This window comes from Salmo salar, chromosome 28 (assembly GCF_965601325.2).
Source record: "Salmo salar chromosome 28, fSalSal1, whole genome shotgun sequence".
Classification (NCBI taxonomy): domain Eukaryota; kingdom Metazoa; phylum Chordata; class Actinopteri; order Salmoniformes; family Salmonidae; genus Salmo; species Salmo salar.
Window position 1 is genome coordinate 19,612,750 of NC_138318.1, and position 22,554 is coordinate 19,635,303.

The 22,554-nt window shown below is 44.2% G+C and overlaps 1 long non-coding RNA gene across 1 annotated transcript; it reads left to right on the forward strand.

Moving 5' to 3' along the window:
* Positions 1-208: 208 nt before the first annotated feature.
* LOC106589255 (uncharacterized) lies at positions 209-2,739 on the forward strand. The gene is made up of 3 exons (XR_001324818.3): positions 209-288; positions 2,021-2,107; positions 2,364-2,739. It is a non-coding gene; the product is annotated as an uncharacterized LOC106589255 (long non-coding RNA).
* Positions 2,740-22,554: the final 19,815 nt, after the last annotated feature.

Sequence of the window (22,554 nt, forward strand, 5' to 3'; positions counted from 1 at the left end):
GCAATTTACCACTTTGCTGTCTATTATATCACCCTGTCACAGGCCCTGCCAGTCAACACCACCTCATGAGATTGCCTGCTGCAGTTGTTCAAGAGATGTCCAGTTTGCAGCCTAACATGCAGCATAGAGAAGACCAGCAAGGGGACCCTTATCAGCATTATGCAGACATGCCCTCGCTATGAGCAGTCCTGTGAATGCAACCATCAGCCACACGTTGGCAAGTATCTGGCCAGCAAGCCGTCAGCAGCCACAGCTTTCACAGGCTCATAATTTGTACAAATACAGAAGGTAACCCACTTCATTACTTGATACATTTGATAACCCAAATGTAAAACATAATTTCTGCAAACTGACATCATTTGTTGCTTATTTTGTACTTCTTAGATGCATATAATGTCCAGGGCATAACCTAGCCAGGTGGAACCAGAGCTGTGTTCACCATTCTATTTCAATTCACATTTTATGATATCTGAAGTGAAATAGAAAGGTAAATGCAGCGATCAGGTTGGTTCCACCATGCTAATCATAACCTCCGATGATAATGTGTGTGTGTGTCCATCCATCCGTCTGTCCGTCCGTCCGTCCGTCCGTCCAACCAACCAGTATCTTTTTTGAGGGACCAGGAGCTGATCTACACTGCTATGTCCATAAATAGGGCTCTGACAAAAAGACCTCACCTCTAGCTTCACACGCCTGTTCACCAACAGTCATTGATGGGGAGAATTGAATTAAGTAGGTTTAGTCTGACCTGTTCAAACTTAAACGTAGTATCTCTTTGTGTGTCAGACATAACCTATGCTAACTGCCATTGGTAATAGAATAGTAGAATACCTATACTTGCGTCCTAAATAGTTGGCCGTTTGAATATGCAAAAAAATTATGTTTAATAGTATGTGACATTTCCAAAATCGAGTATACTTTAAATGCCCAGATGTCATACTAATTTAGGCTTTGACAACAGCTGATCATTTAGATGGGGATGTGATACCGAAATCAACGAACAGCGGGAAACAACGCAATTGTGCATGACACATTCTCAGTATGCAAAAATAGAAAGTATTATAGTATGTGCATTTAAAAAAATCTTCTATGCTTTAAATGCCATAATGTTATACTCATTCATTATTTTCATCTAGGAGAATTTGCTAATTTTTCGGGAATTTCACAGCCGCAAAGCATTGGAAGAGGGGGCTGTAAGTTTTGAGTGCTAAATCTCTTCAAGTTAACAACAAAACAACTTGGAAGATGGCAAATAGCAAAACTTCTGCTTTGATGTTGAAATGTAACTAGTTTGTGTTGTCATTAAAATGATCAAGACTATTTCATCTTTAACGTAACATCTTTGAAAACAGATCTACAGCCTGCCATGCCTTTAGCTAACTACGTGCTTTAGTAGGACTAGAAGTTATAACTGTTCGAACAATAACGTTAGCTACAGGGTTACTTGTTTGCTGTTAAGCAACAACTTCATACTTAACATTAGCCTCATTAGATAGCTAGCTACTTGTTGTAAATACCAGGGCTTGTGTTCAAACTGTTAAAGGGTCTGACGACAATGCCAGGCATTTAATTCACTGGCAAACACGGCTGGAGAAATGCCGCAAAAAAAATATTTGAGTAAGTCATGTGGCCATATTGGCTCTCTTGCAACTGCACTGCCACTACCTATGGATAACGTTAGTAATGCGGTAGCCTACCTATATTCCTATTTTCCACAGCGGTGCTGGTCCCAACACTTCTCTTTTTTTCTTGTTGTTCTTATTTGTCACATCGGTTTATTTTTGTTGAGCTGATTGCAAATGTTCAAGCTATGCAATGTTAGTTTCTACCTGAATGGTCTAGCTAGTTTCATTGCACATACCCTGTTGTGAGAGTAATGGTGAGCTACACTTGATACTGTTTCACCTTCGCAATCCAATTTTCTAAAGTATATGGGAGTCTAGCTATCTACAGAATGTTCACACAACTCTACTTTGCTCATGTTTTGGTTAATGTTATACTTCATCTTATGTCTTTTCAGGATCTACGTGAAGGAGTGTGATCTGGAGAGGCAGTTGTCACCTGGATGGGGGGAAAAAAATGGGAGAATTATAAGCAAAAATACACGGTATGCTACTGTATGTTATCTTGACATTTATTGCTGTGCTGTACTTGGCCAATAAAGTTTCCCTTTTTCGGAGAGCAACAATACTTTCCTATCTATTTCCTATGCTTCACTGGAACATTTTTGTAAGTGTGAAGATATACATTTTAGAAAAGTGCAAGTATTCCAGATAAATGTACTGCAATTGGCATAATACCTTTTACAAGCCTTTTCATGTACTATGTTTGATGCTGAAAGCTATTATTTTCCATATTTTCAGGAGTTGAAAGCTCCCCCCACCGGAGTCAGCGCAGAGGGAGGGGAGGCCACAGCCGCATACTGGAAGTGGTATGCGGTGATGGATTAGGTGCGGCAGGAGCTGCAACTCCATCACCCCACCTGTCATCTCCTCTCCATCCCAGAAGGGTCCAGATGTGGAGGAGGAAGAAGTAGGTGACTGCCAGAGAGGCACGCTTTATCGCCATTTTAGAGGCCATGATTAAGAAGTCGTTTTATGTATTTTGTATGTATTTTATTTATAGCTATTAATTTATTCTTTTTCTACTGTTTTTGGTGAAGTATTTTATTTTTTTTACCCAAAGTGGGTTTCTGTTTTGTTTCTTGTTTATAATAAACATTTTTATGTGATACCGGGACATTACTGGTGTGTTTTAGTTTCAACATTTGAACATAAACAAATGCACTTGCAAATCAGAGCTATCTTGTTGCAGGTGCATGGTAACAATTAAATACGTTGAAAGAAAAAAGTAACCCGCACAGTGCTCTTACTAGTATCACTTTTTCATTGTAGCTTACGTGTCGGCCTCTTGGACTTCGTCTGAGTTTTTTGCTCTACTAAACAAAATAAATTGTATTTCGTATAATAATTGATTACATTTCAATAGTGCTTTTCATAATCTCAAAGCACATTAAAAGCACAAAACAAACAACACATCATGAGTAGCCTAGCTATAGTTGGCTAGGTCAACCAATAGAGGGCAAGTCTGAGTGCATGCATCCCCCAAAGATGGTCAGGGAGATGGTTGATGAAGATGGAGTCTGGAGACAATCTTGTAGAGGGCTACTCTGGGAACCAGCCTGAGTTGTGTAGCCATTGGACTTCTCCTTCACAATGTATGGCACCCACTTGGGTGAAGCCTCAGCAGCTCTGGGTGCCAGAAAGCTCACCACACACAGTTCAGAGTGGTAGCCAGTTGTTATCATTATGAACCCTCTGCCTCAGCACTGCTTTCCAATGCTGTAGTGATCACCAGCCTAGTCAATTACCAAACATTTCTGTAGAAAAGCAAATGATAAAGACTGTAATAAAAGCTTGCGCTCCTTTTCTTTTCTTCGTGTTGCTCTGTTGGCGGTTGGTGCACTTGATTCAGAAGCCCTGCAAAGTGTTCCCATTCTGAACCATTTAATTTGTTTGAAAAGACAAACTCTGCCTACCCGGCAATCCGGGAGATCTGTGGCTAAATCGATTGTGCCTACTGCGCTTCCACGATTGATACTATAGCCTACGTAAGATTTAATAACTTTTAAAACCATGACCACGGGGAGACTGTCAAAGAATACAGAAAATAGCTGCTGTTTTTAAGAATGAGTTCATGTAAAACTTTTTATTCAGCATTGTCAACACTGGTTTTATTCAACACTATTACAAAACACGCTTCTCATTTTTTCCGAGTTCCCAGTTGTCTTGAAAGCACCATGACCATCAGATGCAGCTAAATCAAAAGCAAATTATTACCAAATTGTTTCATTTATGTTCAGCTGTGCCTCGCAAGTGCTACACCAACTGATCTATTTTGTAATCAAAGCTTGGGCTTTGAAATATAATATGGTCTGAGAAGATATTGGCAGGCCAGGAATATAGCCAATATGCTGTTATAATGTATTAGGCCTGCTGTCGAAACTTAATTCTTACAGAACAATTTTTATTTGGTTCATGTAAAAAAATATAAGTCATATTCTCAGCGGTAGATCTCAGCATGCTTTTTGACTGCGAAAGTGATCATGACTCTGCAGTGGTGACCACTGCTCTACTGCAGCTCCCATTCCTGTCAAGTTTCAGGCCTACGGTACACTGAAGTTTACTCCAATATGCAGTGTAAATATGTCGTTCCAAAGGCTAGCTACGTACAATAGCTAAGGTTAGCCCAAAACAACAATACGAAAGGTCACTGAGTGGGGCTACAGACGATCCTTTCAGGGTCATCATATGAAGCCATAACTGATGGTGTGTTCAAGACAACAAGGAACTAGGGAAAAAAACATTCTCCCACTGGGAAAAATAGTTTGAACTGTCATCCAACTCTGTATAACGAGTCAGAAACTCGAGCTCTGACTTCTCCGACCTGAGGATCACCAAAATCTAGATTTTTCCTAGTCTGAGCTCATTTTGTTTCCAAATTCCCAGTTGTCTTTAACACACCAAAAGTAGTATGTTTCAGTCGTGGCATACTGCATACATTTTACTGAACAGTATGTGACAGATAGTACGGTTAGTACACAGTATGCAGTTTAAGTAGTAGGCAAGTCAGATTTCGGACACGGCCAGTGACTATGTGTGTACTGTATGTGGTCACAGATACCTGTATGGAGCCAGCACTTGGGAGACTTGAAAGATGATGCGATGGAGTCCAGACTGATAGACGGCCTTGAAGCTGATGTCTCTGAATGGAGAGAGACCTTGCACTCAGCAATAAAATGATACAAGACACATTTATTACTTTTTTTTATCATCAATTGTTATTATTTAATCTAATGGGGGGGGGACCTGTGTATTCTTCAAACATATCAGGGAACTCCTGTCTTAGGCTATATGGTGTCCCGTACATCATACAGGACGACTGAAATGTTTGGTAATGTAGCCCCAGCACCACCAGGCAAAATGCAGATAGGTACAGTTTATATATCGCCTGTGAATGACAATTAAAGATGACAGACAAGTGCAATATTTGCACATTGTTATATTAGCAGAACACTGCTTCTGCAGTATTATGTGAAGGATGGTTTATTCTACATTGCATGTAACTGTTGAACATGAAAGTTATCAAAACACATTGTTTTGAATATTTATAGTACATAAATTCATCAATTGCATTTTCATATTACTCTGTAGTGCCATCCTCCTGCATCTCACATCTGCCTGTAGTTATTGCCTCCTGGACCCATGAGGCAAACTGTCATAACAAGGATGGAGTGTCATGCACGCCACTCCTGCCACTTAACTGTACCTGTCCATTACCTGTAATACATGACATAGATGAAAGGGACTTCATCACCCAATGGAGACTTGACGACAGAACCCAACTCAGAGCTGTTTGTCAGTGTGTTAGCCAAATCCTTAGATTTGGGCAAATAGACCATTGAAATAAATGTTATTCTAGTTCAAATAAAATTGGATTTGTCACATACTTCGTAAAAAACAGGTGTACACCCAACAATATAGAGAGAAAAAAAGAAAAAATACACAAGAAGTAATGATAACTTGGCTATATAAACAGGGTACCAGTATCAAGGTAGATATGTACATATACAGTACACTGCGTATACAAAACATTAAGAACACCTGCTCTTTCCATGACATAGACTGCCAGGTGAAAGCTATGATCCCTTATCGATGTCACTTGTTAAATCCACTTCAATCAGTGTTGATGAAGGGGAAGATACAGGTTAAAGAAGGATTTTTAAGCTTTGAGACAATTCAGACATAGATTGTGTATTTGTGCCTTTCAGAGGGTGAATGGACAAGACAAAATGGGGTATGATACTAGGTTCCAGGCGCACCGGTTTATGTCAAGAACTGCAACAGCGTATATCAAGAATGGTCCACCACCTAAAGGACATCCAGCCAACTTGACTCAACTGTGGGAAGTATTGGAGTCAACATGGGCCAGCATCCTTGTGGAACGCTTTTCACACCATATAGAGTCCATGCTCCAACAAATTGAGGCTGTTCTAAGAGGACAAAAGGGGAGTGAAACCCAATTAGGAAGGTGTTCCTAATATTTGGTATACTCAGTGTGGATATTGTGGCAGACCAGGGGGTTTGGTCAAGACGTTTACACAGATCAGACACGGACAGAGTAGGATTAGCTCGGTTTCAAGGGTGTTTATTTAAATAATAAATCAAAAAGAAAATGTCTCCCCCATGAGACCCTCTCCGGGATACCATCTTCTGGGCTCCGGGTCTTGCTGTATCCTGTCGGGATCAAAACTGCACTCACTCCGGTTACCTCTGTAACCGTCCCCAACTATACGGGAGTCCTTTTTTCCCCCACTCTTCCCTATGTGCTGGCTTCTGCCAGCTTTATCGGCTTTACACAGCGGGTGCGCAATCAGCCCTTGATTACTCACCAACTCCCAATCAGCCCCAATTAGTCCTGGCCGGAGAACCCGTCGAGACCTGGACTGTCCAGCAGATGGAGCCATCGCCTCGTGATGCATACACCGTCTGTCACCAGGCCTCGACGAGTCTCCTCCTGGTGGCTGACCCGCTGTACAGCCCCTAGTCCCGTTTCACATGCATCCGTCTAGACCACCATCGGCACCTGGAAATTGGGCGTTACGAGAATCGGATGGGAGCACAGCGCTTCCTTCAGACGGCTGAATGCTGCTTCTGTCTCGTCCGTCCAATTCACTGTTTAAGGGAGGCAGGCCCTGGTTAGATCGGTGAGGGGGGAAACTATAGCCGCAAAGTTGGGGATAAACCGGCTATAGTATCCTGCCAGTCCCCGGAAGGACTTGACCTGTGTCTTTATGCATGGAATGGGCCAGTCACATATTGACGTTCCCCTGTCCGATCAAATACCCCAGGTACTCCACCTCCTTGAAAACTTGTTGAAATTTCTTGGGGTTCGCGGTCAACCCGGCTTGTCGGCGCACGTCCAGCACCGCCTGGAGGCGCGTCAGGTGCTCTTCCCAACCTTGGCTGTGGATGATGATATCATCTAGATAGGCCGCTGCGTACTGCTGGTGGGGTCGAAGCACTCTGTTCATCAGTCGTTGGAAGGTGGGCGGGGCTCCATGGAGACCGAACGGGAGCACCCGGTACTGATACACACCGTCTGGTGTCAAGAATGCCATCTTCTCCCGGGAGGAGGCTGCCAACGGTACCTGCCAATATCCTTTGGTCAGGTGAAGGCTGCTGATGTACCGGGCCTTTCCCAATCAGTCGATGAGCTCGTCCACCCTCGGCATGGGGTAGGCGTCGAATAAGCTTATGTCATTCACACCACTGAAATCATTACAGAAGCGGAGGCTACTGTCCAGTTTGGGCACCAACACGATGGGGCTGCACCATGCACTGTGGGACTCTTCAGTGACCCCCATCCTCAGCATAGCCTCCACTTCTTGTTTCACGGCCTTCCTTTGGGCCTCCGGAATCCAATATGGCTTCTTTCGTACCGTTACCCCAGGCCGGGTATGGATGTGGTGTTCAATGAGGGTCGTGCGGCTCAGCTTCTCGGAGAACACCACCGTGTTCCGATCGACGAGCTCCCTGAGCTCTTGCTTCTGGGCCGGGTCGAGGTCATCATTGCTCGGGACCATCACTGGTCCCATTGGCGTCCTGGGTCCCGACCATAACACGGCCAAGGCTGTCCTCTCGTGCCACTTCTTCAACAGGTTCACATGGTAAATCTGTTGGGGGTTTCCGTCTCCCCGGTTGCGGTACGCAGTAATTGACAGGTCCCAACTTCTCGATCACCTCGTATGGCCCGTGCCATGTTGCCAGGAAATTACTTTCGGCCGTGGCGATGAAGACCAACAACCATGTCTCCCACCTGGAATTCTTGGGGCTGGGCTCCTCGATTGTAGACCTAGCCTTGGGGGCGTTGGGTCTTCTCCGGATGTTCCCTCACGACTGGCCATATGGTGGTCATCCTCTCCCTCATCGTCTCCATGTGCTCTCCCATGCTGCGTTAATGGGGTCGTTTGGGCTTCCCACACCTCCTTGGCGAGGTCCAGTAGGCCGCCTGGCCTCCTCCCATAGAGGAGTTCGAAAGGGAAAACCCGGTGGAGGACTGGGGTACTTCTCGGATTGAGAACATTAGGTGGTGTAGTATCTGGTCACAGTTCTTCCCGTCCTGCTCGATGACCTTCCGCAGCATTTGGCATTTGTTTGAGCATTTTATTTAAGTGCTTGATGAGCCCATCCGTCTGCGGGTAAAAGATGTAGGTCCAGATCTGCTTGATCTGCAGGAGAGCACACAACTCTTTCATTAGGCAGGTCATAAACTCAGCACCTTGGTCTGTCAGGATCTCATTCGGGATGCCCACCCGGCTAAAAAGGTGGAACAGCTCTCGGGTGATTCCCTTGGATACCGCCGCCCGTAGGGGAATGGCCTCGGGATACCGAGTGGCATAATCTACTATCACCAGGATGTACCGGTGTCCTCATGCTGTTTTTACCAGGGGTCCAACTATGACCCTGGGGATGCGTTCAAAGGGCACCCCGATGATCGGTAGAGGGACCAATGGGTTTCGGAAGTGGGCTTTCAGGGCAGTGAGTTGACATTCTGGGCAGTTGCGACAGTAGTCTTCCATGGCCCTTCTCATCCCGGGCCAGTGGAACCGGGCAGCGATCCGTTCCCGGGTCTTCTTCATTCCCAGGTGCGCCCCCAACAGGTGGGTGTGGGCCAGCTGAAGAACGGTTCCCATGTACCATCGGGGCAGCAACAATACCTCTCGAAGTTCCCCCTGTTGGCGCGACACCTGATACAAAAGGTTATTCTTGATTTGGAAATGGGGGTATCGCCAGTCATTCACCCCCGGAAGTAGCTGTCCATCCACCGCTATCACTTGGGTTGTGGCAGCTTTCAAGTTCAGATCCTCCCACTGAGCCGTCCCGAATTGTCCCCTCAGTTGGCCCCCAGCGGTTGTCTCAATTGGCCCCTCGAAATCGAGGAGAGGGAGGCTGGGCTCCTCCTCCAGTTGTTCGCCGGGGAGGGGGGGGGTCGGGTTCCGACGCCCCCTCCGACTCCGGACCCGTAGATACAGGCTGGTTAACCGGTTGCTTCCGGGCCGCACAGCCGATGGGTCGTCCCCGCTCTCTTCTTCGGCTGGCTCATATCTTTTTCCTCAACTCGTGCCCACATAGGGCCGCGAACAGCGGACAATCCTGTCCCACTAGGAGAGGTACCGGCAACTCTGGTACTGCACCCACCATCATCTGGCAGCTCCCTTGAGGCGTCACGATGTTGGTCCATACGGTTGGATACCGCTTTGTGTCACCATGAACACAGGAAATGGACATCTCCCTACCCCGTTCAGTCTCCTGGTACAGCAGGCTCGTGGTTACGAGCGTAACCATACTTCCGGAGTCTAATTGCGCTTCCGTGTCGTGTCCGTCAACCTTCACCGGGACCATGGGTGCAGTTGATTCGTGGTGCGCCCAACAGGAGGTGACATAGTTCACGGCATGACCCACCTCGCCTCTGGGGCTAGCTGATGGCATCGACTCCTCTCGAGCCAGGCAATTCCAGGCAATGTGTCCCCGGGCGCCACACTCAAAACACCTCCTTTGGTCTCCATCTACCTAGGGTCGTCAGTGGCGGGTCGGCCCTACCCCAGCCATCTCTCCACGGGTTTGCGGTCCTTTGGCCCTGCCGACTGTCGGTTCGGGGGATACAGAGGTGGGGCTGTCCTTCTGTCCCCACGAACAGGTCGCCGACTTGTCCCAGCTCCCACTCAGCAGGTCCTGATTGTTCTGATGCATCTCCACTGCTTCCAGGAGGCCCTCCAAGGTCTGGAGTGCAAAACTCGCTGCCCTCTTCATGTCGTGGGGTAGCGACCTGTCGGGATCAAAACTGCACTCACTCCGGTTATCTCTGTAACAGTCCCCAACTATACGGGAGTCCTTTCTTCCCCCACTCTTCCCTATGTGCTGCCCTTCTGGCAGCTTTATGGGCCTTACCCAGCTGGTGAACAATCAGCCCTTGATTACTCACCAACTCCCAATCAGCCCCAATTAGTCCTGGCCGGAGAACCCGTCGAGTCCTGGCCCGTCCAGCAGATGGAGCCATCGCCTCGTGATGCATACACCGTCTGTCACCAGGCCTCAACGATTCTCCCCCGGTGGCTGACCTGCTGTACGCCACAATATGAATAAAGTGAGGAAACAGGATATACAATAAACAGTAAAAGCTACTCATTTAATGAGTTAAAATACTTACTGCAAAAAGGGTCCGTGCAGATAGTTAAACAGTTAAGCAATAGCTCTCTGGACTAACTATTTATCAGTGTTATGGCTTTGGGGTGCAACCTGTTCAGGGTCCTGTTGGTTCCAGTCTTGGTGCATCGGTACTGCTTGCCGTGAGGTAGCAGAGAGAACAGTCCAATACTTGGGTGGCTGGAGTCTTTGACAGTTTTTAGGGCCTTCCTCTGACACAGCCTGGTAGAGATGTCCTGGATGGCAGGGAGCTCAGCCCCAGTAACGTATTGGGCCGTACGCACTACCCTCTGTAGCGCCTTGCAGTCAGATGCCAAACAGTTACCATACCAAGCGGTGATGCAGCCAGTCAAGACGCTCTCAATGGTGCAGCTGTAGACCTTTTTGAGTATCTGAGGGCACATGACAAATCTTTTCAGCCTCCTGAGGAGGAAGAGGCGTTGTTGTGTCCTCTTCACGACTGTGTTGGTTTGTGTGGACCATGATAATTCCTTAGTGATTTGGACACCCAGGTACTTGAAGCTCCACTACAGCCCTGTGGATGTGGACCTGCTAGGCCCTCCGTTTCCTCTAGTCCACGATCTGCTGCTTTGTCTTGCTGATGTTGAGGGAGAGATTGTTGTCCTGACACCACACTGCCAGGTCTCTGACCTCCTGCATGTAGGATGTCTCATCATCGTCAGTGATCAGACCTATCACCATCGTGTCGTCAGAAAAGTTTTTTTTATTTGTATTATTATTATTATTTTTATTTATTATTTCTTACAAAAAACACAAGGAAGGGGTAACATTAAAGTATTAGAACATGAAGGACAAACAATACAGCATCAAGACACTTTCAAACACGTATCAGTCTTTCCGCAACAGAGCCATCCTTATGTGTGACGGTGCGTGTGCATGAAAGTGATATAAAATATATGTCATAGTTTCCTTTTTCATGATCACAATCTTGTGAAACTCGAACCCTCCAAGATCCCCCCACAGTTCCCCAATAGCTGCCCCTAAACCATTCGAGACCCCTCCCACAGTCCCCCCCGGAAAAAAAAATACCCCCCCCCCAATGCACCAACAACCAAGAGAATGAACTAAAGAGAAAAAAGGAAAAGACAGAAGAAAACAGTAAACAACAATGCAAAAAAATACAAATATTTTATTATATTTTATTTAGACTTTTTTTTCTCCTTTATCTTTTGACCATCATTCTCTCTCACACACAGGAACTCCACTCCCACTTGTCTCCAATTCCACATACCAACCCTCAGCTTCATTCTGCCCATCCCATCTATCTCTGCTGGGCACCCACTTCGTGTTTCTACGCAACACATATCTTTCAACTATGCTATGATGTTTAATGTACAATTTCAATCTATCTAATCGAATAGAATCTACTGATTGCGTGTTGAAGATAATACTAATACAAAGAGCATTAGTATATTAGTAATTGACTGACCCGGTCTCTCCAGATCTCCTAACAGTACTATTTCTAGGGTACATTTTAGATCAATGCTATGCATTTTCAGCCATTCCTGAACCTGAGACCAGAAACAGGCTACCTGAGGGCAATACCAAAATAAATGGTCTGTCGTCGTGAAAACTTAGTTATGGTGTTGGAGTCGTGCGGGCCACGCAGTCGTGGGTGACTAGAGAATACAGGAGGGGACTAAGCACGCACCCCCGAGGGACCCCAGTGTTTAGGGTCAGTGTGGAGTATGTGTTGTTGCCTACCCTCACCACCTGGAACAGGAAGTCCAGGATCCAGTTGCAGAGGTAGGTGTTTAATCCCAGGGTCCTCAAATCAAATCAAATTGTATTGGTCACATACACATCGTTAGCAGATGTTATTGCAAGTGTAGCGAAATGCTTATGCTTCTAGATTCAACAGTGCAACAGTATCTAACAGGTAATATCTAACAATTCCACATCAAAACCTAATATCTAACAAATTCCACAACAAAACTTAATACACACAATCTAGTAAAGGAATTGGATGAGAATATATAAGTATAAAATATATGGATGAGCAGTGACAGAGCGGCTATGATGCAATAGATAGTAAAGAATAGATAGTGAAGGATAAAGTATACAGTATATATGTATGAGATGAGTAATGTGAGATATGTAAACATTATTAAAGTGATTAGTGTTCTATTTATTGAAGTAGCCAATGATTTCAAGTCTGTAGGTAGGCAGCCACCTCTCTGTTCTAGTGGTGGCTGTTTAATAATCTGATGGCCTTGAGATTGAAGCTGTTTTTCAATCTCTCTGTCCCAGCTTTGATGTACCTGCACTGACCTCGCCTTCTGAATGGAAGCGGGGTGAACAGGTAGTGGCTTGGGTGGTTATTATCCTTGATGATCTTTTTTGCCTTCCTGTGACATCGGGTGTTGTAGGTGGAGGGCAGGTGGTTTGCCCCCGGTGATGCGTTGTGCAGACCGCACCACCCTCTGGAGAGAGGGTTGCGGGTGGTGCAGTTGCCATACCAGGTGGTGATACAGCCCGACAGGATGCTCTCAATTGTGCACCTGTAAAAGTTAGTGAGGGTTTTCGGTGACAAGCCACATTTTTTTCAGCCTCCTGAGGTTGAAGAGGCGCTGTTGCGCCTTCTTCACCACACTGTCTGTGTGCGTGCACCATTTCAGTTTGCTGGTGATATGTACATCGAGGAACTTAAAACTTTCCACCTGTCCCGTCGATGTGGATAGGGGGGTGCTCCCTTTGCTGTTTCCTCTAGTCCACAATCTGCTGCTTAGTGATGAGCTTGGAGGGTACCATGGTGTTGAACGCTGAGCTGTAGTCAATGAACAGCATTTTCACGTACTGTAGGTGTTCCTTTTGACCAGATGGGAAAAGGCAGTGTGGAGTGCAATAGAGATTGCAATCATCTGTGGATCTGTAGGGGCAGTATGCGAATTGGAGTGGGTCCAGAGTGTGGGATGATCGTCTTGATGTGAGCCAAGATCATCCTTTCAAAGCATTGAATGGCTACAGATGTGAGTGCTACGGGGCGATAGTCATTTAGAAAGGTTACCTTGGCTTTTTGGGGCACAGGGTTTATGGTGGTCTGCTTGAAACATGTAGGTATTACAGACTGTGTCAGCCAGAGGTGAAAATGTCAGTGAAGACACTTGACAGCTGGTCAGGGCATGCTCTGAGTAAGCATCCTAGTAATCAGTCTGGCCCTGTGGCCTTGTGAATGTTAACCTGTTGGGTCTAGGGGGCAGCATTTGCACGTCTGGATAAAAAAAATGTACCCGATTTAATCTGGTTACTAATCCTACCCAGTAACTAGAATATGCATATACTTATTATATATGGATAGAAAACACTCTAAAGTTTCCAGAACTGTTTGAATGGTGTCTGTGAGTATAACAGAACTCATTTGGCAGGCAAAACCCTGAGACATTTTCTGACAGGAAGTGGATACCTGATGTGTTGTATTGACTTTAAACCTATCCCATTGAAAAACACAGGGGTTTAGGAATATTTTGGCACTTCCTATTGCTTCCACTAGATGTCACCAGCCTTTACAAAGTGTTTTGAGTCTTCTGGAGGGAGATCTGACCGAACAAGAGCCATGGAACGGTGATGTCCCATTAGACACCTGGCACGCTAGTTCATGTTGGGTACCCTCGTTCCAATACGTTATAAAAGAGTATGCATTCGTCCACCTTGAATATTATTCATGTTCTGGTTAAAAAAGGCCCTAATGATTTATGCTATACAACGTTTGACATGTTTGAACGAACGGAAATATATTTTTTCCCCTCGTTCATGACGAGAAGTCCGGCTGGCTTACATCATGTGCTAACGAGACGGAGATTTTTGGACATAAATGATGAGCTTTTTTGAACAAAACTACATTCGTTATGGACCTGTGATACCTGGAAGTGACATCTGATGAAGAGAATCAAAGGTAATGGATTATTTACATAGTATTTTCGATTTTAGATCTCCCCAACATGACGTCTAGTCTGTATCGCAACGCGTATTTTTCTGGGCGCAGTGCTCAGATTATTGCAAAGTGTGATTTCCCAGTAAGGTTATTTTTAAATCTGGCAAGTTGATTGCGTTCAAGAGATGTAAATCTATAATTCTTTAAATGACAATATAATATTTTACCAATGTTTTCTAATTTTAATTATTTAATTTGTGACGCTGACTTGACTGCCGGTTATTGGAGGGAAACGATTTCCTCAACATCAATGCCATAGTAAAACGCTGTTTTTGGATATAAATATGAACTTGATAGAACTAAAAATGCATGCATTGTCTAACATAATGTCCTAGGAGTGTCATCTGATGGAGATTGTAAAAGGTTAGTGCATCATTTTAGCTGGTTTTATGGTTTTGGTGACCCTGTCTTTGACTTGACAAAACATTACACACAACTCTTGTAAATGTACTGTCCTAACATACTCTAAATTTATGCTTTCGCCGTAAAACCTTTTTGAAATCGTAAAACGTGGTTAGATTAAGGAGATGTTTATCTTTCAAATGGTGTAACATAGTTGTATTTTTGAAAAATTTGAATTTTGACATTTATTTGGATTCAAATTTGCCGCTCTTGAAATGCACCTGCTGTTGATGGAGTGCACCACGGGTGGCACGCTAGCGTCCCACCTAGCCCCAAGAGGTTAACATGTTTAAAGGTCTTACTCACATTGGCTATAGAGAGCGTGATTACACAGTCGTCCGGAACAGCTGTTGCTCTTATGCATGGTTCAGTGTTGCTAGCCTTGAAGCAAGCTTAGAAGGTATTTTGCTCGTCTTGTAGGCTCGCATCACTGGACAGCTCGCAACTGGGTTTGCCTTTGTAATCCATGATCGTTTGCAAGCCCTACCATATCCGATGAGCGCCAAAGCCAGTGTAGAAGGATTGGTCCCCTATTGATGCTTTGCTTGTTTGAGTAGGTAGCGTGATTTCTTATAAGTGTCCAGATTAGTGTCCCGCTCCTTGAAAGTGGCAGCTCTAGCCTTTAACTCAGTGCGGCTGTTGCCTGTAATCCATGGCTTCTGGATGGGATATGTACGTACGGTCACTGTGGGGACAAAGTCATTGATACACTTACTAATGAAGCTGGTGACTGATGTGGTAAACTCCTCAATGCCATATTCCAGTCTGTGCTAGCTAAACAGTCCTGTATCTTAGCATCCACTTCATCGGACCTTGGAATCAGGGGAATAGAGTTATGGTCAGATTTGCCAAATGAAGGATGAGGCAAAGCTTTGTACAGTATGTGTCTCTGTGTGTGGAGTGAAGGTGTGTGGAGTGGTGTCTAGAGTTTTTTTGCTTCTAGTTGCACAGGTGACATGCTGGTAGAAATGAAGTAAAACAGATTTCAGTTTTCCTGCATTAAAGTCACTGGCCACTAGGAGTGCCGCCTCTGGGTGAGCATTTTCTTGTTTGCTTAATGCCCTATACAGCTCATTGAGTGTGGTTTATCGCCAGCATCGGTGTGTGGTGGTAAATAGACAGCTACGAAAAATCTAGGTGAGAACTCTCCTGGTAAATAGTATGGACTAGTTCTGTTTAGACAGCTGTACTCTACTGTACACACAACTGATTTTCATTTGTTAGGTAAAGTGTAGGCACTCTGTCTTTATTAGCACATCAATATTATATTTAGAGAAGAAAATGTTTTGTCTTTGTAACACGAACACATCCATTGATTTTTTGTTGATGTATATACACTCATGCTGGGCAATATTGGTGCAATATCCATATGTAGCCTACACCTGTAGGGATATTAGTTCTGGGATTTGTCTCCTGGGAAAGATCTAACAGCGGACATAAGAATAGATGGGACTGTTGAGCTGACTCATGACCGCAGGCATTCAACTCACAATAGTTGATATCATTTCCACGGTAACATGCATTTACATGACATGATGAAATATTTAAACTAAGTTTCAAGCTACTTCGTAGCAAGGCGATGTAAAACAAGTGTCTTATGAAACAAATTCCAGACACTGGCTCTTGCTATCTTGCCTTAATTTATTTGACAGAGAAACATCCTCTAGATAGGATAGCCAGCTGCAGCTATCACAAAGCTAAGCTATCTAGCTGCTGTTAGCTTGGCTAAACACATAGTGAGCCCAGGCTTTAGACTACACATAGAACTGAATTAACTACACATAGAACTGAATTAGCGGACCATCTTGAGATGGTCAGTCAGGAGGGGAGAAGTCCTCAACTTCAACACTTTGTTCTCTCCATAGCAAAGCTAGCTTAGCTTACCTCGCTGACTTACTACTGCACTTCTTTGTTGTGATTGAATGTCAAAGACACACCCAAGAAACACCCACATCAAACCACACCCACAAGACAACTCATTTGCCTTCAGTCATGGCCGTTAGCATTTCTTAATGAGCATTGATGAAAAACGAGACCAAATCAACCACCTGGCTTACGTTAGCATTAGCCACCTAGCTAACATTAGTCACAACAAATAACAATTTGTAACATATCATATGTATTGCTAATACGTAACATTTTGTACGAATTGCAATTCCTATCATATCACACCAATTGTAATTCCTAACATATCATACGAAATGTTGGTAGACAGATTTACATTTACTATGTTACATCTATCCCTGAGTCCAGGTTGCATGAAAGGACCTGGTAATAAGTAACTAAATTAATGATGGAGTTTGTGTATGCGTGAAAGAACATGAGAGACAACACAAGAAAAGGACAGAGAGAGGCTACAGGCAGGAAGGATTCAATGCCATTTTCATCATCAACTCAGTAAAAATCCCTTTAACATATCTGACACTAGGATGACATTACTAAAACATCCCTGCAGCAATCTAAGACCTTGATTCTAGCATCATGTCACTCTGTCACGTCATTCATTAGTGTAATGACCCATCTATTCTGCATTTACGTAACACAAGAAAGCGATGATCTTGTCCCAAATTGCACCCTATTCACTGGTTAAAAGTAGTGCACTAGATACTTTCGACCAGGGCCCTGTAATATAGGGAATAGGGTGCCATTTGGGAACCATCCAAGCTCTAATATTGAAAGTGGCCGTTTGCCAAGCCAATCACTCAGAGAATAGAGAAGCCAGGGTGGCTGTACATCCTGGAGACAGGAAGTGATTAAACAGACTTGGAACAGAGGAGCGTTATATTTCTCCTTTCACACTCTGCTAGCTAAAACAAGTTGGAACCTGCTTAGAAGTACAGTGGTTCCTCCTTTAAAAGTTGCGAGCTTAGACCGCGGGACTTAGAGGCACCCAGTGCCACGGCTTCATTGCTCCAGACCACCGCAAGGGGGAGTTAGAGCACTCATTATGCATTTGGTCCCAAGGTTTTACATGACCAATCATATCGAATGATAGTCCCACTAAGCGCAAACCAGATTGGATGGCGGATCCCTGCAGAATGCTGTGGTAGCCATGCTGGTAAAGTGTGCCTTGAATAAAAAAAAATCACTGACAGTGTCACCAAAAAAGCACCAACACCATCACTCCTCCTCCGCCTTGCTTCTCAGTGGGAACTATACATGCAGCGATAATCCGTTCACCTACTCGGTGTTTCACAAAGACATGGTGGTTGGAACCAAAAATCACAAATTTGGATTCATCAGACCAAAGGACAGACTTCCACCGGTCTAATGTCCATTTCTCGTGTTTCTTGGCCCAAGCAAGTCTCTTCTTATTGGTGTTCTTTAGTAGTGGTTTCTTTGCAGCAATTTGACCATGAAGGCCTGATTCACGCAGTCTCCTCTGAACAGTTGATGGTGAGATGTGTCTGTTACTTGAACTCTGTGAAGCATTTATTTGGGCTGCAGTTTCTGAGGATGGTAACTCTAATTAACTTATCCTCTGCAGCAGAGGTAACTCTGGGTCTTCCTTCATTGTGGCAATCCTCATGAGAGCAGTTCCATCATAGCCCTTGAATGTTTTTGTGACTGCACTTGAAGAAACTTACAAAGTTCTTGACATTTTCCAGATTGACAGACCTTCATGTCTTAAAGTAATGATGGACTGTCATTTCTCTTTGCTTATTTGTGCTGTTCTTGCTATAATAGGTACTTGGTATTTTACCAAATAGGGCTATCTTCTGTATACCACCCCTATCTTGTCACAACACAATTGACTGGCTCAAACACATTAAGAAGGGAAGAAATTCCACAAATTAACGTTTAACAGGGCACACCTGTTAATTTAAATGCATTCCAGCGGACTACCTCATGAAGCTGGTTGAGAGAATGCCAAGAGTGTGCAAAGCTGTCATCGAGGCAAAGGGTGGCTACTTTGAAGAATCTAAAAGAAAAATACATTTTGATTTGTTTAACACTTTTTTGGTTACTACATGATTCCATATGTGTTTTTTCATAGTTTTGATGTCTTCACTATTATTCTACAATGTAGAAAATAGTACAAATAAAGAAAAACCTTTGAATGAGTAGGTGTCTCCAAACCTTTCACCGGTAGTGTACATTTACATTTACTTCCCTGTAGCTCAGTTGGTAGAGCATGGTGTTTGCAAAGCCACGGTTGTGGGTTTGATTCCCACGGGGGGGCCAGCACAGAGAAAAAAAGAGTTATGAAATGTAAGCAGTCGCTCTGGATAAGAGCGTCTGCTAAATGACTAAAATGTAAATGTAGCAGACACACTTATCACACCATAGTGCCATCAGATTTTTGATATCAATGTAGGGTGAAAGAGGGCCACAAAATTTTGGATTTTGAAAATACAAATGACAGCTTTCAAAAGTACAATACTTGACCAAAAGTATGTGGACACCTGCTTGTCGAACATCTCATTTTAAAATCATGGGAATTATTATGGAGTTGGTAACCCCTTTGCTGCTATAACAGCCTCCACTCTTCTGGGAAGGCTTTCCACTAGATGTTGGAACATTGCTGCAGGGACTTTCCTCCCTTCAGCCACAAGAGCATTATTGAGGTCGTGCACTGATGCTGGACGATTAGGCCTGGCTCGCAGTCGGTGTTCCAATTCATCCTAAAGGTGTTCGATAGGCTTGAGGTCAGGGCTCTGTGCAGGCCAGTCAGCTTCTTCCACACCGATCTTGACAAAGCATTTCTGTATGGATGTCGCTTTGTGCACAGGGTCATTGTCATGTTGAAACAGGAAAGGGCCTTCCCCAAACTGTTACCACAAAGTTGGAAGCACAGAATAATCTAGAATGTCACTGTATGCTGTAGCATTAAGATTTCCCTTCACTCAAACTAAGGGGCATAGACTGAACCATGAAAAACAGCGCAGACCATTATTCCTCCTCCACCTAACTTTACAATTGGCACTATGCATTCGGGCAGGTAGCGTTTCCCTGGAAACCGCCAAAGCCATATTCGTCCATCAGACTGCCAGATGGTGAAGCATGATTCATCACTCCAGAGAACGCATTTCCAGTCCAATGGCAGGGAGCTTTACACCACTCCAGCCGACGCTTGGTATAGCATATGATGATCTTAGGCTTGTGTGCGGCTGTTCGGCCATGGAAAACCCATTTCTTTAAGCTACCGACGAACAGTTATTGTGCTAACGTTGCTTTCAGAGTCAGTTTGGACCTCGGTAGTGAGTGTTGCAGATGAGGACAGGCAATTTTTACCCACAACGTGCTTAAGCACTGGGCAGTACCGTTCTGTGAGCTTGTGTGGCCTACCACTTTGCAGCTGGGCCGTTGTTGCTCCTAGACCTTTCCACTTCACAATAACAGTACTTACAGTTGACCGGGGCAGCTCTAGCAGGGAAGAAATGTTACGAACTGACTTGTTGGAAAGGTGGCACCCTAGGATGGTGACACGTTGAATGTCACTGAGCTCTTCAGTAAGGCCATTCTACTGCTAATGTTTGTCTATGTAGATTGCATGGCTGTGTGCTCGATTTTATACACCTGTCAGCAACGGGTGTGGCTGAAATAGACTAATCCACTAATTTGAAGGGGTGTCCACATACTTTTTTATATAAAGTGGATCTACAAAGTACATTGGTGTGTAGTTCAGCCCATTGTAACACAACATACATAATACTCAGAAGTAATTAAAATACATATTTCAAATATATAACAGAAATACTGCCCATCTCTGCAGTGCGTGCATAATGTGCATGCCTGTGTGTGTGTGTTTGTGCAGAGGAGATGGCGGATGGCAAGGGGAAAGCAAACGATTGACTTGGCAGTGGGATTGGTACTATTCTGGGAGCGTGTTCGCATTTGAGGAATCACTTTCCAATATAAACAGCTTGAAATCTCTGCTCGTCCCCGTGGGTTGGCTTTGCTCACCTGTGGGAGGTCTGTCTCCAAATGTTTTTTATATTCTCTCTGATGTCATCTGCCTGCTCCCTATGTCCAAGTTGATCCAGAGACTAATAACCAGTCACCTACTAACCTTTGTAATCATTCCCTCTACCAAGGCTTTAAATTTACCAATGTCCTGGTCCACTCTACTCTGGACTGGTCCCAACTTTCCCCTCCTCCCCCACCAACCCCATGTAGGACTCAGCCACCACACTCCCAGTATGAGCTTGTAAATGGTCCACCTATTTCTGGATGGATACATCTGCCAATTTGGGCCGTTTAGCAGGCACCTGTCGCAGGCCATTGGATTCCATATGGACAGACAGTGTGCGTGTTTGCTCTTCCAAGACATTCCCAGCCAGCCCAGCCAGCCCTCCATCAAGCAGCTGCATTTAAAAGTGAATGAGTCAATGTGATCGAGGGTGTGGTTGAGGGTTTATGGAAACATGCATGCCATATTGACTCACAAGCAATTGTCCATGATTCCTTTCCTCCAAATTGGATTTGGAGGGTTTTGAAGGGCATCTTTGGCAAATGAATGCCAATGCATTGAGTTAATTGAAAAGGGCAAATAAATGCATTTGTCTGTTGATATTAGATGAAATTGGCCTATGTTTCCACACAAAAAAGTAAACGACACACTCTTCTGCATGCAGAACCATTTTTCAGACCAATTAGGAACCAAAGCCTGGAGTTTGATCTGTGTGAGATGGAGGAGCAGGTGTCTCAGCTTCCCTAGACACCTTGTACAAACACTTGGCCTTCTTCCCCATCTATCTTCTGTCCTTCTGTCTTTCTCCCATGTCTTGGGGTGGTTTAAAAATGAATACTAAAGTTTAAGTGTAAGGCCAGCCTCGGCAGTACCAACAACCCTAAACAGTGATGTTTGTCCCAGACCTTGGTTCAAATACTATTTGAAACCATTTCAAAAACTTTATCTGGGCTAGATTGAATTTGCCTTGTGTAATGAAACCATTAGAATTGTTGCAAAAGTGCAAATGCCGCCCATCTGGCACTCCAGTCAGATTAGAGCAAACGCTAACAGTATTTTAATTATTTCAAACAGTATTTGAACCCAGGTCTGGCTGGTCCCTCCATTCATCCTGCAGTCTGCTCCAGCTTTAACATATTGGCATTTCTGAGGTGTTTGGCGGTAATTGTCAGCTGCATGGCGTCTCCTCGTTTGTTTCGCTGACATTTTGCCTTTGCTTGATTGTGTATTTAACGGGGGAAGGAAAGCAAAATTAATTGGAGAGAGGCCTAATCTGTCTGCTTGAAATGTCACCCCTGTACTGTGATGCCTGCACAGTGGCACACGAAACCGACAGGGAGGGAGAGGAAAGGAGGGTGAGTGCTTAAGACTGAGAGGGAGAGAAAGAGAGAAGAAATTAAGTTTGAGACTGTGCATTTAGAAAGTATTCAGACCCCTTCCCTTTTTCCACAATTTGTTAGGTTCAGTGGTGTAAAGTACTTAAGTAAAAATACTTTAAAATACTACTTAGAATTTTAAAGTATTTTTACTAAAGTACTTTACACCACTGAACCTGAGTAAAAAGACTACTACTTAAGTCGTTTTTTGGGGTATCTGTACTTTACTTTACTATTTTTGCCAACTTTTACTTTTACTTCACTGCATTCCTAAAGAAAATAATGTACTTTTTACTCCATACATTTTCCCTGACACCCAAATGTACTCAATACATTTTGACAGGAAAATAGTCTGATTCACACACTTATAAAGAGAACATCCCTGGTCATCCCTACTGCCTCTGATCTGGCGGACTCACTAAACACATATGCTTAGTTTATCAATTATGTTGGAGTGTGCCCCTGGAAATCTTTTTAAAAAACTTTCAGATATTAAGTATATTTCAAACCAAATACTTTTAGACTTTTACTCAAGTAGTTTTTACTGGGTGACTTTCCCTTTTACTTGAGTAATTTTCTATTAAGGTATATTTACTTTTACTCAAGTATGACAATTGAGTACTTTTTCCATCACTGGTTAGGTTA